Raw genomic sequence first — 4226 nt, forward strand, 5'->3', positions numbered from 1 at the left:
TAAAAACGAGTGTTTGAGGTCGCTTAAAAATCAGCAGCGCTGGCATGTGCAAAAACCAGATTTAATATGAAACAACGGCACGACAGAGTTCGTTGGCAGGTGTCACCCTGCTGTTCACAGCGGCGTCGGGGCACAAAGGCAATAAACAAGAACTAGAAAAAGTAAACAAACCGGGGSATATCAAAGCAGAGAGGAACAGAGAACTCTGCAGGTGTCTGTGTGGGGGGAAATGAGAGCACAGTGAGGGKGAGAATGAAAAGGAATTCACCCTGAAAGCTTCACAGCACTCAAACTTATCAGAATTGATCTGATAATTTTAACTTGTGCCTTAATAGATGTCTTAACAATTCAACAGAGGGACAGCACCTACGAGCATTTAACCTGASTCACACCTTGATGTGACTGTTAAACAGGAATRTAGACAGCGCTTAACCTGAATTACGACTGTGAGGTCAATTTAACAATTTAACAGAGGAACAACACTCRAWAGCCTTTATTTCGGTTTATATCTCAGCTTTACTCGCGGCCTGACACACTCGGATAACCGAGGAACCCAAACACCTCAGGGAGCAGCATTTCTGCCCACAGACACAGAGCACAGGTACCCGTGTGTGCACAGACAGAGTCAGTGCAGGGACTGTCAGGAACTCTCCAGCGCAGGGCAGTGCTCGCTCCGGGCGCTCTTCCATCTCCCCAGCGGGTGAAGGGCTGAGCCTCGAGGAGTGGGGGGATCAGCCAAGACTCCATTGTTGTTCGGGGAGCAGCAAACGGGAGAGTTCCCGGCTCGGAGCGGCCCCGCTTAGAGGGAGCTCACTGGGCCAGGAGAGCTCCAAGGAGCTCATTGTGGAGCRCTGTTTATCGCACCCTAAGAGAAGAGTTTATTTTAGTCACAGCAATGTTTCATCCTGCCCGCCGCTTAGGGTTGTGAGCCAGCTTAAAAAATGAGAGAGGGAAAGTTGCGCCTTTCACGAGGGTAAATAGCGCGTAGGGCTGTTTCTRAAGAAACCTCGCTGGGAGAGCTCTCCAGGCAGCAGCAGCGCCCGGGAGCCGTCGGGCGGTTTGTCAAAGCGTTGCTGAAACCGCAGTGAGGACAGAAAACAGAAAAGAGCTCGGTCTGAACACTGCGGAAACCACAGATCTGCCTCGAAACTGTCACGGTGAGATGGGACCGCTTCGCTCTCACTGTCTGATTTCCTCACGTTCTCGCAGCTCTGATTGTTCAGAACGGGGCTGAGGGACGATCCCGTCCCCGCTCCTTCACCCCCTGCCCCGAGGCCGCTGCGGGAGCGGCTGCCCGCGGTCTCCTTCCCGCTGATGCCCCGGCAGGAAACGGAACCGCCGCGGTTGCTGTCGGTGTCCGGGAGTGTTCCCGGAGCTGCGGGACCGGGCTGGGAGCCACATCGGGTACCTGCAGGAGCCCAGGGGTGAGATGGGATTAACCTGAACGCCCCTCACAACCCAGTGAGTCCCGGGACTCATTTCCTTCCATCCACTTCCTGCCCAGAGTCCTTTTGTGGTCCTGAAGGACCGAACAAATGGGTCTGTGGTGGTGACCCTCACTGAGTGCCTCGATGTTACCGTTGACCTTGCCTGGAACTTGCTTCTTGTTCCACAACTCGCTAAAAACCCGAGTGTCATTCTCTTTGTCTGTTTCTGCCCCTCTTCCACCCACATTTGTCATCCTGTGTGCAAGCCTTTACACCCCTTTATCGTTTTTTGCCAGACCTTAGGCTCCATTAGCATTTCAGGGAAACTTAAAATTGTTCTTCTCCGTTCATCAAATTTTCCTTTTTTTCTTTTTTTTTTTAAATTATGTCTCTTTTTAGAGCAGTCTCAGCAGCCCATTTCCCAGCACAAAGTGTCACAAGGACTCTGCCATGGGATCAGCACACCCAGTGCCCACCCTGCAATGATCTCAGTGACTGCCACAAATGCATCTCACAGCAGCCCCTGGTTTTACAATCCTGAAGCCAATCCCAGCAAGAGGAATTTCCCTTTTTGTGCTGCTCTTCTACTGCTCTTTCTGTCAGAGGTGACTCTGATTGTTGTGCTTCAAACCCATCAGGGACAGGAGGTGCAACTTTGCTGTCCTGGAGTAGCACAGGTTCCTCCCTGGATATCCACAGCCACGCGGCTCTGTGGAGCCCTGTTCCAGCTTTATTTGGAAACACCTCCGGCAATTAGTAACAGTGAATATTTTGGCTAATTTGATTGTTAAGTTTTGGTAAGAATTGTCATGAGCCACCTCTTGGAGTGAAGCCCTGGAGGAGTTTTTGGGGAAGGAAATGTTGTGGTTGGCTGTGAAGAGAGAGCTTCCCGATGTCAGGAGTCATTGGGTTGCAATGTAACTACATGCAGATTAAATATTTATCAAACATTGGCTGAAATATGTTCCACTTCAAATACAGAGTAACACACTCCAGTTACAACATTAACCCTTCTTCTCCCTCAGCCCAGTTGGGTTTGGGGACAATAATTCCGCTGTGCACGGACCCAGAGCCTTTTTAAGCCCAGCCTGAAGCCCCCATGGGACGCTGCTCAGCTTCACCGCGGCTCTGGGGTGACAATGCTCAGCAGGGTCCTTTCCCCTGGGGCTGCAGAGGGGCCGAGCCCCGGTCCTTGAGGTGCCCCCGGGCTCCTGTTGCAATTCCTGCCCTGCTGTGTCCATCCCATGGCTCTGGACAACTGCCCACGGGAAATCCTGGGATGTTTCACCCAAAGATAGGAGCAGTTCCTGAGCTCTGCTCCCATTTCCCCTGCACAGCTCTGTGGGGTTTGATGGGGCCGAGCACAAAGCAGCTCCCAGGGTTTCGTGTTCTGTGCCCTGGGTTGGATCCTGGTTCTCAGCAATGGCATTGGGAGCTCTTGTGCCCAAACCGGTGAGGTTTCCTGACAGAGTTTACTCAGCTGTCAATTAAAAATACAATTAATCCTTTCTGCCTTCCCAGTACCTTGTGGCCAGTGTGGAGTTTGCAAACCCCACCGAATTCCCAAGGCCTTGCTGACTTGTGCCACTGTTCTTACTACGAACTGGGACCTTCTGGCTGATGCCATCCCTGGAGGAGCTCCAAAGTGAGGAATTATTTAATTTAGCAATATTTTCAGAGCTTCATTTGCACTGAAACAGTTCAGGCACCTGCAAATTGCTCCCTCTAAAAGGCATTTACTGCTCTCCATACAGGTAAGTTCTGTTTAGTCAATTTACCAACAACCTCCCAGGGTGTTTCCAGATTGCACAGCCCCCATCCCCACTTTATTCACAATATTTGGGGTTATTTCTACATTTGTCATGCCTTTGAGTCTTTGAAGGTACAATTTCAGTCATTTTGCAGCTCATTCCTGCCTGTCTGAAGCATTTTAACTATTTTTCTGCTCTCCAGCGAGTAGATTGGTGCTCTCTGTTCACTCTTTCTCTCATAATCACCACAGGAACTGTCCAGTGTGGGTTTCTGCCTGCCCATTCTCTGGGCTGAAATCTAGAATTTAACACTTCAACACTCCCTGGCAATCTCTTGTACCATGTTCAGGTTGAATACCCGGTAGAGTGATCTCTCCTTGTGGAACCAAAGTGATTTTTTTTTGTACAGCCTCCTGTCTGCCTTTTCCTCAATGACATTTCCCCATTCTGGTCTTATTCAGTTTTCTTGTTTGTTCTGGAGTGCTGACTGAAAACACCGTGTGGTTTGCACTACTTCCTTTGTTTCCCATTCCATATTTGGCAAAACAAAATCTGTGTGCACAACAAACTCCTCTCCAGATGGCACTGAACCAAACCACACCTGCAATCCCTCCAGATGTTCATTTCCTTCCCTTCAGTTTCCTATTGCCCTGTTTGAGAAACCAGTTTCATCCTTTTATGTTACAAAAACTCACAGCAGAGCATTAGATTCAATTTCCTCTCCCGAGGTGGTGAATGTATACCCTGAAATGCCTTTTCTGTGGCTAACAAAGTTCTTTTTTCCTGTGCACATTTCCCAGTCTGGGTTCTCTATCAGGCTTGGCCTCTGAATTTGACTGGGTTGGAATTTAAACTTCTTGTGATTGTTTGTAGCCACTCATGTCTGGAGTGTTTTTCACCGTGGAGCCCAATGGAAGCCCAGCAGGATGAACAGCAGAGGAGTTTTCAGGGTAATTTCCTGTCCCGTTGTTCAGCAGGGCTGGGGACAGTCCGTGGCTCCCCTTCTGTCCCAAACTCTTCCTGTCCCTCAATGTCCCACAGGCCTTGG

The sequence above is a fragment of the Malurus melanocephalus genome, unplaced genomic scaffold, assembly GCF_030028575.1.
Source record: "Malurus melanocephalus ecotype Western Australia unplaced genomic scaffold, MMel_1.1 scaffold_2222, whole genome shotgun sequence".
Lineage (NCBI taxonomy): Eukaryota > Metazoa > Chordata > Aves > Passeriformes > Maluridae > Malurus > Malurus melanocephalus.